The sequence below is a fragment of the Microcaecilia unicolor genome, chromosome 1 (genome assembly GCF_901765095.1).
Source record: "Microcaecilia unicolor chromosome 1, aMicUni1.1, whole genome shotgun sequence".
NCBI classification, from domain to species: Eukaryota; Metazoa; Chordata; class Amphibia; order Gymnophiona; family Siphonopidae; genus Microcaecilia; species Microcaecilia unicolor.
The window spans coordinates 501,359,696-501,385,342 of NC_044031.1; the positions used below are offsets into that span (position 1 = coordinate 501,359,696).

At 44.7% G+C, this 25,647-nt stretch overlaps 1 protein-coding gene across 1 annotated transcript in view; it reads left to right on the forward strand.

Moving 5' to 3' along the window:
- CHD7 (chromodomain helicase DNA binding protein 7) overlaps positions 1-25,647 on the forward strand; it is a 504,651-nt gene that overhangs the window by 149,803 nt on the left and 329,201 nt on the right.

Consider the following 25,647-nt stretch of genomic DNA (forward strand, 5'->3'; position numbering starts at 1 on the left):
AGAACTCCTAGTAAGTCATTTAGGAGGTTCTGCCTTGGCTAAATAGCATAACTTTGAGCAGAACTTTCTCACTGTACCTCCTGTTTTACTGTCTACAGCAGTGTCTTATGGTGGTGGTTTTCACTGATACCATATGGGGTATGTAACACATACATGGTTCCTACACATGTATAGCATGAGCCTCTGCACAATTTGTATGTTTTGTGTACGTACCTTGTACATGATGATTTTAAGTATTATGTAGTCTATTTATTCATTAGTTAACTATTGGACTTATTTAAGTTATTTATTCATTAAACTTATTATTCATATTGTTTTTATGCTTTGCATATACATAGCTTGTGTTAAGGCAAGTGACCTGTTAGTGATGTTTTTTGTTGTATTTTACAATAAAAGTTAAGCCCTGAAGCAGCCCATGCAGGGTGAAACACAGCGCTATGGGGCAGTAATATAATAGATGACGGCAGATAAAGACCTTTTCTCGTCATTCACCAGACCAGTCCAGACCAGTGGGTTATGTCCATCCACCAGCGGAAGGAGACAGAAATAGTTGCATGTAATTCACCCCTTTAGGGTATTGTGCAGCCTGGAATGCTCTGTATTTGCTGTCTCCTAGTGGATGGTGGATGGATTTGTGCAACTCCTGTTTGGTGCTTAGCTGATGGCTCCTGATCTAGCTTGTCCAGCTCTGTTGAGCAGGGGGTTATGCCTGATGTTGATTTTTCCTGAAAGGAAAGGATGATACTTGGTGGAGCTGGTTCCCGCACCCCTCGGCTGGGGTGACACCTGGTGGTATCTGCTGTCCCTCCTGCTCCACTGCTGCTCAGGGTATGGGTGTAGGAAGTGTTCTAAGGCAGTGTTTCCCAAGTCCGGTCCTGGAGTACCCCTTGCCAGTCAAGTTTTCAGGTTATCCACAGTGAATATGCGTGAAAGGTTTGCACATAATGGAGGCAGTGTATGCAGATCAAGTTCATGCATATTCATCATGGATATCCTGAAAACCTGACGGTCAAGGGGTACTCCAGGACTGGACTTGGGGAAACACTGTTCTAAGGCTAGCTTTGTGGGATAGATGATTCAAGCAGCAAGTATACTCCTCTTTTCCACATTTTAGTGTTTATCTCCTTTCCTTTCAGCGGTGCTTTTTGTCAAGTGCAGCCCCTTCATTGGGGGATTAGCTTTCCTTTTGGTGGTATGGTTTCCAGTGCTGGGCAGCGAACGTGAGTGTATTTAAAAACAAACAAAAAAGAAACCAAAGTCAAATGGGGGAAAATTAGTCTTACGACTGGATTTCTTCCATGCCGCTTTTGCCAGTTCAGCGCTCTTGCTGTCCATGTCTGGTTACTGCACTTTTCTGAAGTATTTCTTTCTTTGGCATTCGGCCTTCTGTGGACAGCGGGGGGCGCTTGCATGTCCAGCCTCATGCTGAGTTTTATTTGGCCGTCCTCTGTGCTTACGGCGGTGCTTAGGGACGATATTTGACTGCATTTTTCTTCGGCAGGTGCTGCCTGCCTTTTCAGCAGTTCATTTTCTGGCTTCCGGCTCCTACTCTTACCTCCTGCTTTTGTGGGTCAGGGTGCACCATTTCTGAGAGGGATCTGTTTTGGGGGGCTGCATCGCTCGTGCAGCCTGTTTTATGTGCGGATTGGAACTTTCCATGCTTCTGCCTGTTGACTCTGAGGTTCCGCCTTCAATCCAGCATCTGAGGTCTTATTACTACCCTTGGTTTGCTTCCTCTTTGGGCTTCCTTTTGGAGTCTTCATCGATCCTTTCCTGTTGGCACTTTCCCTGCTGGGCCCTGGCTCTCATACGTGTGGTATCTTGCAGGTGGGCTGTGCTTGGGGCTGGCTCCTTCGGGTTATCTTTTCCGGCAGTGCGTGGGTGCCCTCCTGCCTTTTCTATAAGCTGCCAGTGGAAGGGTTCCCTTCTAGGCTTAAATTCTTCAGTATTTCTTTTGTATGACAGCTGAATATTTGAGGTGTTTGTGCCCATGGCTGGCATGGCTCTTCTGTTTTTACAGAGTTTACCTTGGTCACAGTTTGTGAGGACCCTGCTCCTTCTTTGCCTAGAGACTAAGAGCCTTCTCTACCTGGCTGTCGGTGTTCTCTTCTGGAGGTAGGCTCCGTGCCTTTCCTACATGCTTGTGGCTTTGAGTGTCCTGGTTGGCTCCATCTCCATGTGTGGTCATTGTTTTTCCATGGAGCGGATATCTAGATTTGGCTGTAGAACCTGGCTCCAACTCGGGCAGCAGACTGATTGACTCCAACTCATATCAGTAGAGCCTTGATCCGGTTGTAGAGCCTAGATCCATCTCGGGTGATGGAGCCTAACTCCAGCTTTGGCTATGGAACGTAGATCCAGCTCAACATCTACTCAGATTCCTAGCTCCAGCTGTGGAGCCTCACTCTGCTGGTGGCCATGGAGCCTAGTTCCAGTTCTGACCCTTGGGCTGTGAAGCTTTCCACAGTCTCCAGCTGGAGACTGTGGAAAGCTTCACAGCCCAAGGAACTAGGCTCCATGGCCACCAGCCAATAAGGCTTCTCATAGATTTAGAATGAATCTGCCTAAAAGAGGGGCACGCTAACTTCATTTGAGTAGCTGAGCATGATTTGGACAGTGAATTGAAAATGTGTCAGTCTCGATGGCCAGAACCAGAGCTAGGCAAGGCTTGAAGGCCAGAATCCAAGCTAGGCTCAATGGCTGGAGCCAAGGCCAGGCGGCCAGAAGCCATTGAGCATAGCTTGGATTCTGGCCTTCAAGCCTTGCCTAGCTCTGGTTCTGGCCATTGAGACTGACACATTTTCAATTCACTATTATATGGCCTTTATATCTTTTTATGGTATGGCTGCCTTTCCTCTTTCAGAAACGCTGGAATGTTTGTAAACCCTGTCCAAATCATGCTCAGCTACTCAAATGAAGTTAGCGTGCCCCTCTTTTAGGCAGATTCATTCTAAATCTATGAGAAGACTTATTGGTATCAAATAGTCATGATGTGGAACAGACTTCCATTATTTATTAGATCTATGTCTTCATATCCTGTTTTGAAAAGCTCATAAAACCTATATCTATTTTTTAATCATATGGGTCTTGATAGACTGTCTTGTAATTGTTTGATCCTAAGTAGTTTTTAAATTATTGTAGTTCTTAGCATAAATGTGTTAACTTCAACTAGTGATATGTCTTGAATCATGGTTGAAATAAGGCAGAATATAAATACTAAAAATACTGGATTGGATTGAAGTATTTCTATGCATGTGCCTTCATGTGCAGTCTCCATTTAACATGCTGGTATGGCACCTGCTATATTCTGTTTAGTATGTGTTGTCATTTGATCCAGCTTCACTACAGTACTTTTTTTGTTTGTTCTTTTCTTGTGCTCGTGTACATTTTGTCCTGTTTGCATTCTGTACATCGGACAGAGTCCTCTGTTTCATGCAGTAGAAAAAGCCACGTTCTGTTGTGTTCTCTAAGCAGGGTTGGTCACTTTGCTTGTCTGTCTTGGTTATGCTGTATATCTTCTCTCTTCTGTACACCTTGCTTTTGCATTCTTTGGTCATGCACCATAGTGTAGATGTTACATAGGCACATAGTAGATGGCAGATTTGCTCAGTTGTTAATTACTGTGATCTACAGTGCTAAGAATGTATCTGAACTGCTGCAGCTGTAAAAGCTTGATTGTAGAATGGCTCTCCTTAAAGTTGGTTTTTATCTTTGTCTTTGGATTGGTACCATTCTGAGTAGACAAGCATACAAATTCATGCTTAACAATAGAACTACCAATATTTTTCATATCTAGAACGACAGAGTCATTTTGACCCTAATTTAAAATTGCTTTTTATGCAAAAATAGATGCAACTTACAGCTACTGAACAGAATTACAAGCAAATATAGTATTTTTTAAAATTAAAAAAAATCAATGTATATTCATTATAACTCATTTTTCAAACAATTATGGGAAGTGGGGGAAAACAGAATACAAGTAATTGAACAAATGGAAGTAAAAATCAAGGGTGTTTCTAAAATGAATCATTGTACAAATTTCAGTTATTCTGGAATGCATGCCACACATACAGAGTGCTTCCCATTTTTTCTGATAATTTCCCACACTTGGACTTCTTGTATGCTCTACAAGACCTCATGTTTTTGTTTCCATTGCACATCACGATCTGACACATATCTTTTGCGGCTCCCCCCAAGCTGCTCTTGGGCAGCAAGTGACTTGGGCTTATGCTTTCTCAAGGAGACGTGATGCAGTCAAAGTTTTGATTGTATTAGCTCACATTGACTTATCTTTTTGCTGGTAATAGTATAGTATAATACTGTTTGTATGAATTGAAGCCAGATCAGGGACATTGTGGAAAACCTAGAATGACCATCTGCAACATCTGGTTTCGTGGAATAACTTTGAGCCATTTGGTCTAAAATATTGATCCATGACTTTGTCTTGTAAAAGGTTTTTGTATTTTTGGGTATCTTCTTTCTGTTGGTTCCAGTGTAGACATCAGACATCTAGATGGAAGATGTTCAATAGCAGAACATTTTTGTTTTAAAATTATGCTTGCTCGTCTGAAGTAGGCTCTGAAAACTGTAAGACTACTTATAGCTATTCTGCATGCTGTTTTATATTCTTTAATTTGTAATTTTCAGTTTGTATTTTGCATTTCTTTTCATTACTTTAGGGCTACATTTTGATTAACATTTGTAATTGTGATAATGCAATTATTTTTGTTCCCACTGTAGCTCCTTGTGACTGGGCAGTGGAGGGTTAAGTGACTTGCTCAGAATCACAAAGAGCTGCAGTGGGAACAAAAATAAATAACATACCTTTAATCACATGATCGCAATTACAAATTTTAATTGAAATGCAGCCCTAGTTTTTTTTTTTTTTTTTTTTTTTTTAACCAAGGAAAGGCAATTGTCATGGTGTCATAGAGGTTTGGTTAGTTTTTTGTCAGTGGTTGAACATCTTTGATCAAAATTCACAGTTCCCATGATGCTTGTACTCTTGGTCTTCAACTTCTCAGCTAGTTTCTTTGACGTTTAAGTAAAAAAAAAAAACTTCCAGAAGCCGGGGGCAGTGATTCCCGTTGTGGCCCGGAAGCGGGGACAGAGGTGCGACTCCATGTATTTCATGGTGCCTATGAAATGGGGCTCCTTTCATCCAGTGCTGTACCTCAAGCATGTCAACATCCAGCATTGCTGCATGGAAACTCTCCGTTCGGTCATAGCGGCGGTGTGGCCGGGGTAGTTTACCTCGGTGGATCTCAAGGAGGCATACTTTTATATCTCTTCCCCCCCCCCCCCCCCCCCCACACACACACAATTTGTCCTCATTTGCGATTATTGGGCAGCACTTTGTTCCTAGCCTGCCTTTTGGTCTTTCCACCATTTCTTGCGCCTTCTCCAAGGTTATGGTGGCATTCCTCCAGAAGTAGGAGGTTTGAGTCTACCCCTATCTGGATGACTGGTTGATAAGGGCCTCATCAGCTTAGGAGAGCCATCAGGCCACCTCCAGGGTGATGCTTCTTCAGTCTCTGGGCTAGGTCATCATTGAGTCATCTGGTTCTCACTCAGTCTCTGAAGTATCTGGGGGCCTCTTTGACACTGAGCTGGGCAAGGTGTTTCTGATGGAGTCCCACCGCATCAAGTTACAGGGTCAGATCCAGTTCGTCTTGGTTGTGCCGATTCCGAGAGCCTGGGATTATGTCCAGGTCCTGGGCTTCATGCCAGCAACTCTTAAGATTGACCCCTGGGCCAGGGCACACATGCGTCCTCTGCAGCAGGCCTTGTTGTCTTGTTGGTCTCACCTGTCTCAGGACTTGGCAGGCGAGGGCCAGCATGGCATGGTGGATGCATCCCTTGCATCTCCACCTGGGGAGGACTCCTGGAGTGGGAAGCTGGTTCAATCAATCTAATGACTATGGCTTACATCAACAAACGGTGGCACGTGCAGTGCCCAGTTAGCAATAGAACTGGAGTGAAGGGCAGGGTGCAGGAAGTTTGGGTGCTGGTTGGCTCCACATGCTAGATGTTCATTTTTAGTTGGGCCGGGGCTGCTTTGACACAGGTTCCTTTCTGGCCGGTGCTCTCCAGAGGTCGCGTCTGAGTTCGTCTCTAGACTGGTATGTGTGACACACTGAAGTTATATAGTGGAGCTGATGTAGGTAGTGATAAGCTGAGCTGAACAGCTATAGTGTGGAGTGAGCGTATGTTCCACGGACCCAACGAAGGTTGTGAAACTTTGGCCTTTGTTGGCCATCTCCATAGAAATATATGGAGATATAAGGAGTCAGTGCATCTCCAAAAGCTAAGTAAAAACTTGATTGGACCTTATATATAAAATAATAATTTTGGGGAGGTTTTTAGCCAATGATGACTGTATGATCTCCCAGAGTCGATCGGCTTCTGTAGCCAAGAAGGAGTCAGTTGAGGCTTTTCCTCCCATTTTTAGTAAAAATAAGTTTGATTTAAAAAGTTGATGTAAATTTATTGGAAGAGGATTATTTTGGAGTTGTATAAGATTTAAATTATCCTTGGTAGCCCCCTATATACATTTTTGTAGCGTATGCTGTACTGTTTTCTCATCTACTTTATTCCGTTCCTACCAGTCCTATCCCTCATCCTCTGCCTTTGCATTCGCTCCTTGCTGGATCCCGATCTTTGTCGCTGCTGGAATCTGGGACAGGTGGTTTAGTCAAAGACTCTGCTTTAAAATCGGGGACATCTGGTAAGCTTAGTGTGTGTGTGTGTGCGCATGTGCAGAAGACGTGTGTATTTATTTTAGGTCACTGTCAAACTGATAGTTTCCCTTTATAATATTTGGCTGGAGTAGTCCACTGCTACAAATGTAACCATATGCGTACTAATCCACACCAATCCTCATCCTATCTATGCAGACCACTCCGGAATGTCTCCAACCTCATTTCCATTCTCCTCCTCTCCCCCTCTTCCCTCCCCTTCTCGTGCACCCTATGGAATGCCCGATCTGTCTGCAACAAACGCTCCTTTACCCATGATCTCTTCATCTCCCATTCTCTCCAACTCCGTGCCCTAACTGAAACCTGGCTCACCCCTGGCAACTCTGCCTCAGTCGCGGCCCTATGCCATGAAGGCTATCTTTTCTCCCATTTTCCCCGCTCAGTTGGCTGCGGTGGCGGCGTCGGGTTACTACTTTCGCCCTCCTGCAGTTTTCAACCTCTCCTCCTACTGCAATCTCACTGCTTCTCATCCTTTGAAGTTCACTCCATCCGTCTATTCTACCCACTGCCATTCAGAGTTGCAGTCATTTACCACCCCCCTGATAAGTCCCTTTCTTCCTTCCTTACCGACTTCGATGCCTGGCTCTCTGTTTTTCTTGAGCCCTCATCCTCATCCCTCATTCTTGGAGACTTTAACAAACACACTGATAACCCATCCAACTCATACGCTTCTCAGTTCCTCACTCTAACCTGCTCCTTCAACCTCCAACTGAGCTCCAGCGCCCCTACTCACCAATCTGGCCACTGTCTTGACCTCGTCCTCTCCTCTACCTGCTCACCCTCCAATTTCTGCGCCTCAGCTCTTTCTCTCTCTTACCATCACCTGATCACCTTCACACTTCATCACCCTCCCCCGCAGTCCCGCCCAACACTAACCACTACTTCCAGGAATCTCCAGGCTGTCGACCCTCCCACCTTATCCTCTAGTATCTCTAATCTCCTCCCTTCCATCATGTCCTCCGAGTCTGTTGACAAGGCTGTCTCCACTTACAATGCCACTCTCTCCTCTGCTCTGGACACCCTTGCACCATCCATCTCCCGTCCCACAAGGCGTACTAATCCCCAGCTCTGGCTGACCCCTTGCACCCGATACCTTCACTCCTGCGCCTGATCGGCTGAACGTCTCTGGAGGAAATCTCGCACCCATACTGATTTCATCCATTACAAATTCATGCTATCTTCCTTCCAGTCCTCCCTATTCCTCGCCAAACAGGACTATTACACCCAATTGACTAATTCCCTCAGCTCTAACCCTCATCGTCTCTTCGCCACCCTTAACTCCCTCCTCAAAGTGCCCTCCGCTCCCACCCACCCCCCTCACTCTCTCAATCACTGGCTGACTATTTCCGCGACAGTGCAGAAGATCAACATCGAATTCACCACCAAACCATCTCCTCCTTTTCACCTTATAACCCACTCCCTCAACCAACCAACCCAGGCCTCCTCCTCCTCTTTTCCTGATATCACCGAAGAGGAAACCGCCCATCTTCTTTCCTCCTCGAAATGCACCACCTGTTCCTCTGACCCCATCCCCACCAACTTACTTAACACCATCTCTCCTACCGTCACCCCCCCATCTGTCATATCCTCAACCTTTCTCTCTCCACTGCAACTGTCCCTGACACCTTCAAGCATGCTGTAGTCACACCACTCCTCAAAAAACCATCACTTGATCCTACCTGTCCCCCCAACTACCGCCCCATTTCCCTCCTACCCTTCCTCTCCAAGATACTTGAACGCGCCGTTCACAGCTGTTGCCTTGATTTTCTCTCCTCTCATGCCATCCTCGATCCGCTTCAATCCGGCTTTCGCCCCCTACACTCGACAGAAACGGCACTATCTAAAGTCTGTAATGGCCTGTTCCTTGCCAAATCCAAAGGTCACTACTCCATCCTCATCCTCCTTGACCTATCTGCCGCTTTTGACACTGTCAGTCACAATTTACTTCTTGCCACGCTGTCCTCATTTGGGTTCCAGGGCTCTGTCCTGTCCTGGTTCTCCTCTTATCTCTCCCACCATACCTTCAGAGTACACTCTCATGGTTCTTCCTCCACCCCCATCCCGCTCTCTGTTGGAGTTCCTCAGGGATCTGTCCTTGGATCCCTTCTTTTTTCAATCTACACCTCTTCCCTGGGCTCCCTGATCTCATCTCATGGTTTCCAATATCATCTTTATGCTGACGACACCCAGCTTTACCTCTCCACTCCAGACATCACTGCCGAAACCCAGGCCAAAGTATCGGCTTGCTTATCCGACATTGCTGCCTGGATGTCCAACCGCCACCTGAAACTGAACATGGCCAAGACCGAGCTTATTGTCTTCCCACCCAAACCCCCTCTCCCTCCACTCTCTATCTCAGTTAACACCCTCATCGTTCCCGTCTCATCTGCCCGCAACCTCGGGGTCATCTTCGTCGACTCCCTCTCCTTCTCTGCGCATATCCAGCAGATAGCCAAGACCTGTCGCTTCTTCCTCTATAACATTAGCAAAATTCACCCTTTCCTCTCTGAGCACACCACCCGAACTCTCGTCCACTCTCTCATTACCTCTCGCCTTGACTACTGCAACCTACTCCTCACTGGCCTCCCACTTAGCCATCTATCCCCCTTCAAATCCGTTCAGAACTCGGCTGCACGTCTTATCTTCCGCCTGGACCGATATACTCATATCACTCATAACACTGTAACACAGGGTGGTAGTTAATGACCCACTGGCTGTCCATTCTGTACAGTTATGCTGATCTAGACTGCTATAAACATATCCTATCTGCCAGTCATAGAAGCTTGACCATTTGTAGAATATTGCTCATTTTTCCAAGACACGTTAGTCACTTAGATGAGCATTCCAGTGGTTATTAATAGTAATCTAACACACAAACTCTTCTATCCTTTTGTCTTAAAAGAAAGTTTTGTAATCTACCAGAACTGAACCTACTCTCCAAACATCTGAGCATCTGTTCTTTGTATCCTTACTTGGCGATCCGATGGAGAGTTCTAATCTGGTTTCTATTCATCTACCCCATGGTCTATAGTGTCAATTAATGAAGGCAAACATGACTTTATTAGAAAAATAAACATAAAATACCTATAGAGTTTGGAGGGCTGTATATGCAACTGATGCTGCTGGACATTAGTTTTCAAGCTTCCATAAGGAAGGAAAAGTGGAGAGATGATAGACATTCAAATACCTCCAAAGAATAAATGCACTTGAGACTGGACTTTTGGTAGAAAGTAGGCTGTAGAGCAAAGGGTTATGGGAATGAATGTGAAAGGAGGAGGAGAGGGAAATGGGACTTGATATATCACCTTTCTGAGGTTTTTGCAACTATATTCAAAGCGATTTACATAGTATATACAGGTACTTATTTGTACCTGGGGCAATGGAGGGTTAAGTGACTGGCAGGAATTACCTAAGAGAACGTTCAAAATTTTTTTTTAAATGTTCTAGAAAGCAAAGGAAAAAGATGTTCTCCAAGGGAGGGGAAGGGATAGTAATTCTGAAGTAAAGATGGGTCCTCTAGTTCTTTCTGCAGGCATATTCTGTTTCTGTGTAACATGTGCAGGTAGCCCTGTCTGGTATTTTGAAGGTGCTTTTGTGTGTGTGTTTATGGGGGGTGGTGGTGGGAATTCAAATTTGTGTTAAAATCTGATTAAAAAAATAAGTTTAGTAATACTAGTTCTCCGAGGACAAACAGGCTGCTTGTTCTCACGATTGGGTCGACGCCCAAGAAACCGGCAAAACTTTGCAAGCAAAATAAAAATCTTTTGAGAACGCTCTGGCGTGTGGGTAGTGCGTACCGCACGAGCGTGCCATCCTCAGTTTCCTTTTTTCCGCATAGGAGGTGGCACAGTTTTTGCTGTGTTCCTCTTACATGGCTCAGGAGTTTTTGCTGTGTTCCTCTTACATGGCTCAGGAGACTTCGTCTGTTACGCTGCTTCTCTTCGTTTCTACAAAACAAAAACATTTTTTTTTTGTTTCTAGAATAGTTCCCTTATTTCTTTAGTTTTTGTCACTAAATTTAAGTTTTCTTTTCTTTTCGTCGCGACCAGGTTTCATTTTCCCTTTTTCTGCCTTTTTGTTTGGCACAATTGTGTCCTTTAATTTCGCAGCCGCCATTTTTCCGTCCATGTCATCAAGGACACCTAGCGACTTCAAGCGTTGTACTCTGTGCGACCAGACCATCTCGGGTACCGACCCCCACGTGTGGTGTCTCCAGTGCCTTGGGCCCGATCATCTACCAGCTGCTTGTAAGCTGTGTCCTTTGATGAAAAAACAGACCCAAGTGTCTCGGCAGGCTCAACGAGAAAAACTTTTTGCTGATCGGTCCCCGGTCCTTCTGCATCGGTACCGAGGTCGGCGATGTTGAGGGAAGCATCGACTTCGAGAGCGCAGGTAATGGCTGCCGAAAGACCACATCGCGCTGGGAGCAGTGAGGCATCGAGTGGGTATCCACCTATCTCGAGGCCTACTGCTATGCAGGCCCCCCAGGACCGACCTTCGTCGGACCCGGCCCCGAGGAGGCGTGAGGATTCCATGTCCTCCTCTTCAGTACAGAGGAGTCTCGATGACGGGTGTCGAGCGAAGGCTAAGAAGCACTGTCATCGATCTCCTTCCATGCGCGGTGCTGAAAGCTCCGGGGAGCCAAGAGATTCGGCACCACAGAAGCTTCGACTCCAGGAGGACCGCTCACCCTCTATACAGGAGGTGCCGATGTGTTGGTCTTCTGGCAGCCTGCTACCGGCTCTCGAGCCCCCCACAGATTCTGCCACTGGCTCCTGCACCGGCCCCACAGCCTTTTCCGTTGGAAGCTCTGGACGAGCGCATCAGGGCCCTTCTTCCAGAGCTTCTGGAGGGATTGCTGCGCCAGTCACTTCAGTGCCAGGGGTGCTTGCACCTTCTGCACCGTCTGTTGAGGCAGCACCTGGTCTACCTGTGGTGAGTCCCTGACCTCGGTGCCTCTTGCGGCATCGGCTGCCATCCGGGTCGACTCGACGTCGGCGGAGGAAGCTTTGCTGCAATCCAGGCAGGGGTCGACTTCTCGACACCCCCCTCGAGGTCGTCGTTCCTAGACGTCGAGACAGGCTCAGGTTCGGGCTGCTCTTAGAGAGCTTTTGTCCGATACCAAGGATGAGTGTTCGTGGGAGGAAGAGGAAGATCTCAGATACTTTTCTGAAGAAGAGTCCTGTGGGGTCCCCTCTTATCCTACTCCGCCCATTGAAAGAAGGATGTCTTCGCCTGAGAGTCTTTCTTTTTCCTCCTTTGTTCCGGAAATGTCTAAGGATATTCCCTTCCCTATGGAGGTTGTGGATGAGCCCACGGCTGAGATGCTCAAGGTCTTGGATTATCCTTCTCCACCTACAGAGGTTGCAATGGCTCCCTTGCATAACACACTCAGGGACGTTCTTATGCGAAACTGGTTGTTCCCTCTCTCTAATCCAGTGGTCCCCCAAAAAGCTGAGTCCCAGTACAGAGTCCACAGAGAACCGGTGATGGTGAAGTCTCAGCTATCTCACGATTCTATGATGGTGGATTCTGCTCTCAGAAGAGCCACTAGGGACTATGCCTCAGCGCCCCCAGGCAGAGTCTAGGACCTTGGATTCTTTTGGGAGGAAGACATATCAGGCCGCTATGCTCGCAGCCAAGATTCAAACATACCAGCTCTACACGAGCATCCACTTACGGAACTCGGTGAGGCAACTGTTCAGTTTGGTCAAATCGCCGAACCTTTTCACCAGGTGGTCAGGCAGCAGAAGGCGTGTCAATTCCTGCCAGGGGTACTTACGACACTTTTGATGTGACATCCAGAATAGCTGTTCAAGGTATAGTGATGCGCAGACTTTCATGACTGCGTGTCTCTGACCTGGATCATAAGATCCAGCAGCGAATGGCAGATGTTCCTTGCTGGGGGGATAACCTTTTTGGCGAAAAAGTAGAAGATGTGGTCAATCAGATCAAAAAGCACCATGATGCTATGGATTCTGTCTTCTGCAGGGCGTCTTCTGCTACCGCCTCCTCATCTAGGAGGTTTTTTGGAGGGAGGAGGAGTGCTCCCTATTCCTATAATAGCTGTAGGCACACTCCTGCTTCTTGGCAGCCTGCCCAGGCTGAGTCCCAGTGCGCTCGTTCTTGTCAACAGCGTGCACCTAAGGCTCATGCGGCTCCCCAGCAAAAGCAAGGGACGGGCTTTTGACTGGCTCCAGTGCAGCATAGCCACAGTGCAAGTGTCCGTTCCGGATGCCTTACCGGTTGGAGGGAGGTTAATATTTTTACACCAAAGGTGGCCTCTTATAACCTCCGACCGGCGGGTTCTTCAAATAATCTGGTTAGGATACACTCTCAGTCTGGAATCCATGCCTCCAAATTGTCCTCCGGCAGCTCAGTCCTTCAGCTCCCAGCACAAGCAGGTACTTGCAGAGGAACTCTCCACCCTTCTAAAGGCCAGTGCAGTCGAACCCGTTCCACCAGGGGAAGAAGTGCTGGGATTCTATTCCAGGTACTTCCTTGTGCAAAAGAAAACAGGGGGGTATGCATCTCATCCTAGACCTAAGGGCCCTGAACAAATTTCTTGTTTGAGAAAAGTTCAGGATTGTTTCCCTAGGCACCCTTCTTCCCATGATTCAGGAAAATGATTGGCTGTGCTCTCTGGACTTAAAGGATGCCTATACCCACATCTCGATGCTCACAGGAAGTATCTTCAATTTCGGTTGGGAACTCGGCACTTTCAGTACTGTGTACTGCCCTTTGGCCTGGCGTCTGCTCCCAGGGTTTTTACAAAGTGCCTGGCTGTTGTCGCAGCATCGCAACGCAGACTGGAGTGCATGTGTTCCCTTATCTCGATGATTGGCTGATGAAGAGCACCTTGGAGGCATGCGCTCTACAGTCCATGCTGATGACTATTCGAGTGCTAGAGCTACTGGGATTTGTGTTCAATTATCCCAAGTCTCATCTTGTCCCGGTTCAAAAATTGGAGTTCATTGGAGCTCTGTTGGACACACGGATGTCTCGATCTTATCTTTCCCAGTCAAGGGCAATCTCCTGGCCCCTTGTGTCCATGGCTCGAGTGTCTCAACAGATCACAGCTCGGCAGATGTTGAGACTCTTAGGACACATGGAGGCATATTTTCAAAGCAGTTTGGGAGGCTAAGTTCCATAGGTTTCTATGGAACTTTGGGAGGCTAAGTGCTTTGAAAATGAGCCTCATGGCCTCCACAGTTCATGTAACTCCCATGGTACGCCTACATATGAGATCAGCTCAATGGACCCTGGCTTCCCAGTGGTGCCAGGCCACAGGGGATCTAGAGGATGTGATCCATCTCTCTACCAACTTTTGCAGTTCCCTTCAGTGGTGGACCATTCGATCCAATTTGACCTTGGGACGTCTATTCCAAATTCCTTAGCCACAAAAAGTGCTGACGACAGATGCATCCCTCCTGGGATGGGGAGCTCATGTAGATGGACTTCACACTCAAAGAGCTTGGTCCTTTCAGGAAAAGGGTCTTCAGATCAACCTCCTGGAATTACGAGCGATCTGGAACACTCTCAAGGCTTTCAGAGATTGGCTGTCCAACCAAATAATTCTGATTCTGACAATCAGGTTGCTATATATTACACCAACAAGCAGGGGGGCACCGGATCTCGCCCTCTGTCAGGAAGCTGTCCGAATGTGGCTGTGGGCACGCCATCACTGCATGTTTCTCCAAGCCACATATCTGGCAGGCGTAAGCAACAGTCTGGCCGACAGGTTGAGCAGGATCATGCAACCTCACGAGTGGTCGCTCAACATGGGCGTTGTCCACAAGATCTTCTGAGCGTGGGGCACCCCCTCGGTGGATCTTTTTGCCACTGAGATCAATCTCAAAGTCCCTCAGTTCTGTTCCAGACTTCAGGCCCATGACAGACTAGCGTCAGATGCCTTTCTCCTGCATTGGGGGACAGGCCTTCTGTATGCGTATCATCCCATACCTCTAGTAGGGAAGACTTTGCTGAAACTCAAGCAAGACTGCGGAACAATGATCCTGGTTGCTCCTTTCTGGCCTCGTCAGATCTAGTTTCTTCTTCTTCTGGAGTTGTCCTCCGAAGAACCATGGAGATTGGACTGTTTTCTGACCCTCATCACCCAGAACGAGGGGTCACTTCTACATCCCAACCTCCAGTCTCTGTCTCTTACGGCCTGGATGTTGAGAGCTTAGAAGTTGCCTCCTTGGGTCTTTCTGAGGGTTTCTCCCGAGTCTTGCTTGCTTCCAGGAAAGATTCCACGAAAGTGTTGTTCTTTCAAATGGAGGAGGTTTGTTGTCTGGTGTGACAGCAAGGCCCTAGATCCTTTTTCTTGTCTACACGGACCCTGCTTGAATACCTTCTACACTTGATAGAGTCTGGTCTCAAGACCAACTCCATAAGAGTTCACCTTAGTGTGATTAGTGCTTATTGCCATGTAGAGGGTAAGCCTATCTCTGGACAGCCTTTAGTTCGCTTCATGAGAGGTTTGCTTTTGTCAAAGCCCCCTGTCAAACCTCCGCCAGTGTCATGGGATCTCAACGTCGTTCTCACCCAGCTGATGAAAGCTCCTTTTGAGCCACTGAATTCCTGCCATCTGAAGTACTTGACCTGGAAGGTCTTATTCTTGGCTGTTACTTCAGCTCATAGAGTCAGTGAGCTTCAGCCCTTGGTAGTGCACGCACTTTATATCAAGTTCCATCACAACAGAGTAGTCCTCCGCATGCACCCTAAGTTCCTGCCAAAGGTGGTGTCGGAGTTCCATCTGAACCAGTCAGTTGTCTTGCCAACATTCTTTCCCCGTCATCATACCTGCCCAGGTGAAGACAAGTTGCACACCTTGGACTGTAAGAGAGCATTGGCCTTTTACGTGGAGTGGACAAAGCCCTATAGACCGCCCAGTTTGTTTCTTCTGATCCTAACAGGACGGGAGTTGCCATCGGGAAAACGCTCAATCTCTAATTGGCTAGTGGATTCCATATCCTTTACTTATGCCCAAGCTGGGCTGACTCTAGAGGGCCATGTCACGGCTCATAATGTCAGGGCCATTGCTGCAACAGTGGCTCACTTGAAGTCACCTTCTATTGAAGGCTGCAATATGGTCATCAGTCCACACATTCACATCTCACTACTGCCTTTAGCAGGATAGCTGATGCTACAGTCAGTTTGGGCAGTTGGTGCTGCAGAATCTGTTCGGGGTTTAGAATCCAACTCCACCCTCCTAGGCCCAATTTTGTTCTGTTCCAGGCTGCACTCTCACTTAGTTGTGTTTCTTTTCAGGTCAATCTCTGTTATGTCCTCGCCGTTGCGAGGCCCAATTGACTAATGTTCATTGTTTTGAGTGAGCCTGGGTGCTAAGGATACTCCAATCGTGAGAATAAGCAGCCTGCTTGTCCTCGGAGAAAGCGAAGATACATACCTGTAGCAGCAGGTATTCTCTGAGGACAGCAAGTTGAGTGTTCTCACAAACCCACCCACCTCCCTTTTGGAGTTGTTCTAGGTCTCTGGTTGCTTTTTATTAAACTGAGGATGACATGCTCATGCCGTGGACGGGAAGCCGTCCGCGCATGCGCGATGTGCTCTGCCCGCGCACTGGAGCGTTCTCGAAAGAATTTTATTTTGCTTGCAAAGTTTTGCCGGTTTCCTGGGCTGCCGCGAACGTCGACCCAATCGTGAGAATAATCAGCCTGCTGTCCTCGGAGAATATCTGCTACAGGTATGTATCTTCACTATATTTCAGCTTATCCCTATAAAGAAGCAGGCAGCAAAATTTGAAATCTTCTGTCATCTGCCATGAGCTTCTTATCTGTTATCCGTACTGAAGTCTGGGTCACATTTGTTCAATCCTTGCTGTAGCAGCAGAAGCTTCCCTTTTCTGCTGTTTGACATTACAGTCGTCTTTTCTACTAGCTTGCTTGGGATATTATGCCTAATATTTTTTAAGGCTGTTAAGTGTTCCTGAGGATGTAAAGACTCCAGTTGTTTACAGTCAGATCTATGAAATATTTGCTGCACGGAGCACCCAGGTATTTGTAAAATACCTTCCAAAAAAAAAGTAGAATATCTATAAAATTATAAAATGCACAATTAAAATGTCTAGCCTCCAACTTCAGTTGTGCATGCCACCTGTCAACCTTTTTTTTTTTCTCTTGGGTGAAATTTCTCCAAATGGGTTAGTTTAGTGCACATGTCGACAGGAATGAACTTCACTCCTAAGCAGCCTTCCCTCTAAGGACTGAGTTGACTTGAGCAAAACTTTTTTCTTCGCAATCCAGGGACTGAGTTAACATGAGCAAAAAATTTGTTTCTTTACCTTATGAGCACTTCTTACAGATATATAAACAACACTTGCAGGGACATTGCATGCTTTCCCTACTTTCTGCCTGTAGTTTATAACTACTCAGCTTGAAAGGGAATACTGCTTCCTCTGAGCACCACTTTTTTTTTTAAGGGGGTGGGGTAATGACTGCTCTTTTGAACACAGTGGAGAAGAACCCCTTCACTGTCTACCAGCTGCCTTACCTAGCACTTCTGTTACTGATGGTAGTATACAAACTGTATGCGCTCCAGGGAATTATATAGTAAAAAAAAAAATCAAAATAATGCAACATATTGAACAGAATACATGCAGGTATTTTAACACTTGGCTCAGTCAGTCCTAGCTCAGTTCAGTGTCTTGCTGTTGGCCATGTGAACAGCAATGATCAGCAGTACTGTAACAGAATCTGAAGTTGACAACCATAAAATAATTTATCAGTGTTTTTGGTAGGTTGGCAAATGGCTACCAGTCTTCATCTCTGTTGCCTTTAGTTTGCTGATGAGTTTACCGAGCATGGTTAGAGCAGCAGGCTGAGAACCAGGGAAGCCAGGGTTCAAATCCCACTGATGCTCCTTGAGATCTTGGACAAGTCATTTAACTCTCCATTGCCTCAGATACAAAACTTAAAATTGTAAGCCCTCCAGGGACATAAGAATACCTACTATACTTAAATGTTACTTGCCTTGAGCTATTACTAGGAAAGGTGTGGTCTAAATCCAATGGCAGGCATAATGTGAAGTAATATAAAACATTACAAATGTCACTCAGGACCTACAGAGCAATTCCAGCATACCATAATAGCAACTTCCACAAGTCACATAAGCTCCTACCTAGGAAAAGACAGTACCACAAACACAGCAGTGAGCATTAGAACATCAATAAACCTATTGGAAAACTAAACAAACCAGATTAGAACAGATCGATTGTGCAATCAGTGCTAACAAAAAACCACATCTCTTTCACACACACAGAGCACAGACCCTCACTCAGTATAGAATAAGAGGCATATTTTCAAAGCACTTAGCTTTCCAAAGTTCCATAGAAACCTATGGAACTTTGGAAGGCTAAGTGCTTTGAAAATATGCCTCTAAGTAACCACAAAATAAAAATAGAAAAAATTAAACTGAACCCCCTAGAAGCCAGAGTATTCATACAGTGCAACACCACAGAAAGAGAAAGCAATGTGTCCCCCTGTACTGTACAAAATATAAAAATAGATGTAAATGTCAAAAACTGACATATCCCAAACACTACACAAATGAACAAATGCAAATAAAATCAAACATTGAAAATATGATACCATTTTATTGGGCTAAATATATTTTTTCAATTAGCTTTGAGGCCAAAAAACTCCTTCCTAAGATCAGGATAGTATAACTTATGTTATCCTGACCTAATCTGAGGAAGGAGGTTTTGGTCTCTGAAATTTAGTGAAAAAGCTATAATAATTAATCCAATAAGTAGGTAACATCTTATTTCCATTTTCTATTTTTATTTATTAACACAGCTATCACACTACTTTATCTTAGAAAAATAATTTTATTTTTAGTTCATTTTTTGTTGTCTGGGCATGTACTTTTTTCAGCTATGGTCCCAGTCTCTGGCTTCTGCTTTCCTTGTCTCGCCAGGATTCCCTGTCCATTTGTCAATTTTCTCTCCTTTTCCTTTCGACTTCCTTCAGTTTATTTTGTGTTCCTGTCCAGATTTAATTTTCTTACTATTTACTATCCAATCTTCAGTTTCCCTCTTTTTACCGTCTACCTACAGCTTGCCTTCTATTTCACTTCCTCGTATTCCCCACTCCCTCATTAACTCTGTCCTCTCCCTCTCCATCCAGCATTTTCCATCTCTTTTCCCTCTTCCATCCAGCGTCTGTCCCTTCCACCTTCTGTCTAGCATATCCTCTCCCTCCCTATCCAACATCTTCCATCCTTTTTTTCCCTCTTCCATGTGGCATCTGCCCTCTTTGCTCTCTTCCACCCAGAGTCTACCCCCCCCCCCACTCCCCCCTGCCCCACTCTACTGTTCGCCTCTTTCCCAACAAAACAAAATATATTCAATGGCTCTCAATCTTCTACTAATGTGCTCAAACCATATACCAAAAAAAGTAGACTCCAATGTTCACTTCAAAGTATATTAAAGAATGTTTAGGTAGGAGGAAAAGGTCTCGTAAATCACTGGGATATTTCACTTTGTAGTGGCTTAAATATCATCGATTTCTACTTGTGATTAAAATAATTATAGACCAAAAATCTCCTCCTTCCTCAATTTGTGCTACTATATGTGAAAAATTTTCTTTTTTGTATGTAATATCAATGAGATGAGAATGACCAACAGTTTAGCAAGAATGAATATGATCTCACTTATCTGAAAGCTCAGTCAGTCAATCACAAGTGGGAATCGCTGATATTTAAGCCACTACAAAGTGAAATTTATCCCTGTGATTTATGACCTTTTTCTTCTACCTAATCACTCTTGAATATACTTTGAAGTGAACATTGGAGTCTACTTTTTTTGGTATAGGGTTTGGGCAAAACAAAATAGACATTGAGGAGCAACGCTGTACATATCCTCTGGTGCTGCTTCTGTCCCATATCAAGAAGTGATGTTGGAGGGGGGTGGGACTGGCAGTCGAGGGTATGTACAATGCGGCCCCTCAATGTTTGTAATTTGTTTTGCTGCCACTGCTGCTGCTGGTTTAGGAAAGCAGCAGAAGCAGCAGTGGACAGAACAGGTCTCGTGCACTGGTTGTATGGTGGGCCAGGACGGCTGCGCGGCCTCTTAGCAGAAACTGTGCGGCCAATCAGCTTAGAGGGAACAGTGCTCCTGAGTCCCAGGATATGTACGAGTATGATCTCAGTCTCTTAAATTTACTTCTAACGTTCACCATAATACTCGCATTTTATTGAGTTTATTTCTGTGTTCTGTAAATACATGTTCAAAGAAGTGAAAAGTTAAAAAGGACCATACCCCCCCCCCCGATCCTTTGAAAAGATGCAGTGAGGGGTACTGTGATGTTAATAGTAGATAACAGTGGCATAAGCTCTCTAATACTGCATGCAATGGGATTAACTACTAGATATTTATTTGTTACATTTGTATCCCACATTTTCTCACCTGTTTGCAGGCTCAATGTGGCTTATATAGTACCGTAAAGGCGATCGCCAATTCCGGTATGAATAGATACAAAGTGGTGATGTGGAAGAATGAAGTTCATGTGTAACAGTCCCATTAGGGAATCATAGGGAGGAAGAGTTAGGTTATGCCTTAGGTTTCGTTGTGTTGCAGGGTTCAGGCATTTAAATGGAGTTCATACCTGAGAAAAGAGGTGTTAACCACTGATGTGCCGTAAAAATCAGTTCTTAGCCCAGTTCTTTGTAACATTTTTGCAACCAATATTGTAGAACGACTGTCAGGTAAAGTTTGCCTCTTTGCGGATGATACCAAACTCTGCAATACGGCAGACACCTCTGAAGGTTTGAATAACAGGAAAAGGGATCTGGTGAAACTTGAATATCACAAATTGGAAAAAAAAAAGCCTGCTGTAAAATTAAGCATCACTACTGAAAACTGTACCCCTGAAGGCTTGTTGGAGAGATGTTGCTCTTCCCTTTCAAGTACAGGTAGTCTGTGGATGTGCTGGGGAGAAATAGGAGCTCACTAGTTTTTGTTGTGGATGGGAGTTGTATTTTTTTTTAATTCTCACATGATTAGGATAGGCCATCTACTCTTCATTAAGGCAGTGGCGTAGCCATGGGTGGGCCTACCTATTTGGACTCTGGCCCACCCAATATTGTGCACTCTTGCTATGGCTTGCAGAGGTCCTCAAACCATGTCAGCTGAAGATTTCCTCCTTCTCAGGCAGCCAATGCTCTTTCAAACGGCAGCTGGCAGCACTTGCCTCGAGCTGAAACCATTATCAGCCCCTCTTCACATACTTAGTTTTCATGCATGCACAGCCTTCTGGCCGTGGTATCAGCTCAAGAAAAAGTGCTGCTGGCTTGTTTGGAAGAGCGCTGACTGAGCAGGAGGAAATCTTCAGCTGGCGGGGTTTGTAGATCCCCTACTGCTCAGATATTTAAATATTGTGGGCTTGCAGGTGGAGGGAGGGATGCGGAACAGAGGGGGGCTAGGGACGGGGTGGGGGAGGGGGCATGAATTCCATGCCCACCCACCTTAGACTCAGGCCCACCCAAAATTGGCTGTCTGGCTATGCCCCTGCATTAAGGGCCTCTTTTATCAAGCCATGCTAGCGGGTCCCGGTGCGGTAATGCCGCCAATCCCATCCACTTTGAATGGACTCTGTAGGCCGCGCAGAAACCACTAGCACAGCTTGATAGGCTCTAAATATTTACCAGAATATTTTTCTAAAACAAAGGCACTGTGACTGTTTGCTAAACATAGTAATGTTTTTCAGTGCCTTTCTCACCTTATATCATTTGCTGTCAAAATGTTTTCACTGAATATCAGAGTTAAGGTGGCTCCCCTGTGAGTTCCTTTTTGTCCCCTCTGCTGCCTGTGTCCTTTGCCCCCTGAAAATTTAGTATGAAGATATTTAATTACAGTTTCTACTGAGACCACAGCATTCATTTGTGAGTGGATACAAGTTGCTTTATTTCAAAATCTTCGAATACCAAACATCAGCTGAAAATTTATAGATTTGTAAAAGGGAAGTCAGAGCTGTTACCTCAGGAAGAAAAGCTACATGAAATCGTGAAAGGTGATACCTAGGATTTTTGTGCAGTTGTAGATCTGATAATTTATACCATGGTGACAAGCATCAAATGTCATAAAAAGCTTGCTTTTCAGTTTCTAGGACTTGAGTTTTGTGTACCATGAATGTGAAGCTCATTTAAAAATGTTTCCCTTTAAAATATTTTGGCCAGATTAAGTGGAAATAGTAATTGTAATATGGGATTTAGTTTGTTTGCCTTTATAAGTTAGCTCGATAAACTTTAAGTAGTTGCATAGTTAGAACAGTTTATCTGAGGTGCAGCTGTAGAGAACAGCCCTCTTCAAATCTGAAATCTAGATTCTTTAGCATAGAAATATAGTACAATGACACACGGGGGGGGGGGGGGGGGGGGGGGGGGGTGGGGGGAGGGGGGGATGGACAGAACACATGGCCTTATTGTCTTTCCTGCTGCAGTACTCCAAATTCCAGGTGATCTCTGGTTTACCTTTGCTTCGGTGCAGCTAAGGATCATCTAAGCTTCTCACATACACAAATTCTTACACTGTATTGTCTCCACTAACTTCACTGGGAGGCTGATCTGTGTATCCACCACCCTTTCTGTAAAGAAATGTTTCCTGTGTTACTCCAGAGTTTATTGCCTTATAGCAATCCTACTGTGATAATTTTTTTTTTCTTTTAGAATTGCCACTGTCCCTGTTTCCCCCCCCCCCCCCCCCCCCCCCCCCCCACACACACACACAAAAAAAGCTTCAGTTTGTAGAACTGCTCCATTACATCCTCCAGGTTTATGGAGAATTCATTAAGTTTCTCCAACGCTTCAGCTTTAAATATTATTTCTGGCACCGGTATCCCACCCAAATCTTCCTCGCTGAAGACCGAAGCAAAGAATTCATTTAATCTCTCTGCTATGGCTTTGTCTTCCCTGATCACCCCTTTTACTCCTCGGTCATCTAGCGGTCCAACCGATTCTTTTGCCAGCTTCCTGCTTTTAATATACCTAAAAAATATTTTACTATGTGTTTTGGCCTCCAAAGCAATCTTTTTTTCGAAGTCCCTCTTAGCCTTCCTTATCAGCACTTTGCATTTGACTTGACATTCCTTATGCTGTTTCTTATTATTTTCAGTCGATTCCTTCTTCCATTTTCTGAAGGATTTTCTTTTAGCTCTAATAGCTTCCTTCACCTTACTTTTTAACCACACCAGCTGTCGTTTGGTCTTCCGTCTTCCTTTTTTAATACGCGGAATATATTTGGCCTGGGCTTCCCGGATGATGTGTTTGAACAGCATCCACCCCTGATGTACATTTTTGATCCTCGCAGCCGCTCCTCTGTTTTTTTTTTTCACCGTTCTTCTCATTTCATATTCTCCTTTTTTAAAGTTAAACGCTGATGTATTTGATTTCCTATGTATACTTCAAAGCTAATATCAAATCCGATCATATTATGATCACTATTATCAAGCGGCCCCAGCACCATTACCTCCTGCACCAGATCATGTTCTCCACTAAGGACTAGGTCTAGAATTTTTCCTTCTCTCCTCTGCTCCTGTACCACCTGCTCCATAAAGCAGTCCTTGATTTCATCAAGGAATTTTACCTTCCTAGCGTGCCCTGGTGTTACATATATCCAGTCAATATTGCGGTAATTGAAATCACCCATTATTATTGTATTGCCCAGTTTGTTTGCGTCCCTAATTTCCTTTAACATTTCTGCATCCATCTGTTCACCCTGGCCAGGCAGACGGTAGTACATTCCTATCGCTATTCTTTTCCCCTTTACACTTGGAATTTCAATCCGTAGTGATTCTAAGAAGTGTTTTGTTTCCTGCAGAATTTTCAATCTATTTGATTCAAGGCTTTCTTTAATATACAATGCTACCCCTCCACCAATTTGATCCACCCTATCACTACGATATAATTTGTACCCCAGAATGACAGTGTCCCACTGGCTATCCTCCTTTCACCAGGTCTCAGAGATGCCTATTATATCTAATTTTTCATTTAGTACAATATATTCTAACTCTCCTATCTTATTTCTTAGGCTCCTGGCATTCGCATATAGACATTTCAAACTTTGTTGTTCCTATTTACATCATGCTCAGTAGTTGACAGTATTAATTTGCAATCTTTTGTCTGATTTTTATTTAAGGACATCTGATATACTGCGGTCTCTTTTGCAACCTCACTATGAGGATACCCTAGCTTCCCTGTTTTGGTGATATCTTTGAAAGATACCTTATCCCGAACCATGCACTTTTGAGCAACTGTTGCCCCCACCCCCGTTTCTAGTTTACTTAACGGCTATGATTTTTGAACAGGTCATTATTAAAGGACATGCTTTTAAATGCCTAGTTAGGTGTGTATGCTAATCTCAACTTTGTTAAATGTTTCAGACATATCCATCTACTTGCTCCCATGATGTTACTGAATTCTATTATTCTGTCTCACTGTATTTTCAAATGTAAGCCATATTGAACCTGAGTTTGCTTGGGATAATGTGGGATATACATGTAAAAAAAAAAAATCCTCCACCTTTTAAGGCACTGCCTATTCAACTGAATGGTAACATATCATATAGTAAAATAGTAGATGACAGCAGATAACAACCTATATGGTCCATCCAGTCTGCCCAACAAGATAAACTCATTGTATGTGATACTTTATGGTGATGGCACAAAGAAAGCAACTTTGGTCCAGTGAAGACTAACTCAAAATCACGTGTTCCTTAGCTGAGATCTAGTATTACCATATTGAAAAATGCGACCATACCATGCTTTTGTGGTTATGTTCAACTAATAAGTTGAATGATTAACTGGCTTTCTTAAAAAGATTACATAACCTTTGGATGCATGACTAAGAACACAAACATACACTTACTTATGCAATATCAAAATTCCTCATGTACAGCTACAACAACCTTTTAGGGTGGATAGTGTTCACATTGAGCACCTTTTATTATTGACCAGAATGATGAGATTAGAGTTTTTAGTTTTGGCACAGCATGTCATCAGAAGAATAAAATATATGGAAACCAATATGCTGCATTAGTGGCATACAGTCCATTTAGTTATGTTTAAACAAATGAGAAATCTGCATGAAAATATTTACTTTTATTTTGACTTATAAAATCTCTTGTCTCCAAAACCTGCTTAGAACAGAATAATCCATTTGTGTATCTAAAATATCAATTTCTACAAAAGAGATGAAGTGAAGATGTGATTCCTTGTGCCCAGTGAGAGAGTAATTTTGCTTCCATTTAATTTCAATATATTCCTTAATCTTTATAACACCAGGCTTCCCAAGGCAGATGGAAATTTGGCCATGTATTACTACTGTATTCTATAGAATGGTGTACAAAAGTTAGCACAAAATAGTTTTACTGTTGTTTCTACCATCTACAATAATTTATGTTCTAGTGATTTTCAGTTTTATTTCATGATATCGGCTGTCGGGGTTTTGGGTCCCCCGACAGCTGAAGTGTTGTTGTGCCCTTTGCGTTCCTTCCTCATCTTCTCTGGAAGTTCCTCTGCGTGCGTCTGATGTCAGACGCACGCAGCAGAGGAACTTCCAGAGAAGATGAGGAAGGAACGCGAAGGGCACAACAACACTTCGGCTGTCGGGGGTTTGGGTCCCCCGTCAGCACAGGTAGTACACAACGGCAGGGGGGGGACGGTTTTCGGCGATCTGGGGGGGGGGGCGACAGGATCGCCGAAGGGGGGGGCGAGGGGGCCGTAGCGCGGGGGGGGGGGGAGGAATTGCCTGCCTAGGGCCTGTTTCCTTGCCTTCAGAAACGGGCCTTTTTTACTAATATATATATATATATATGAGAGAGCTTTCAAATAAAAAAAAAATAAATAAAGCAAGCTCTGGGGCACCGACAAAA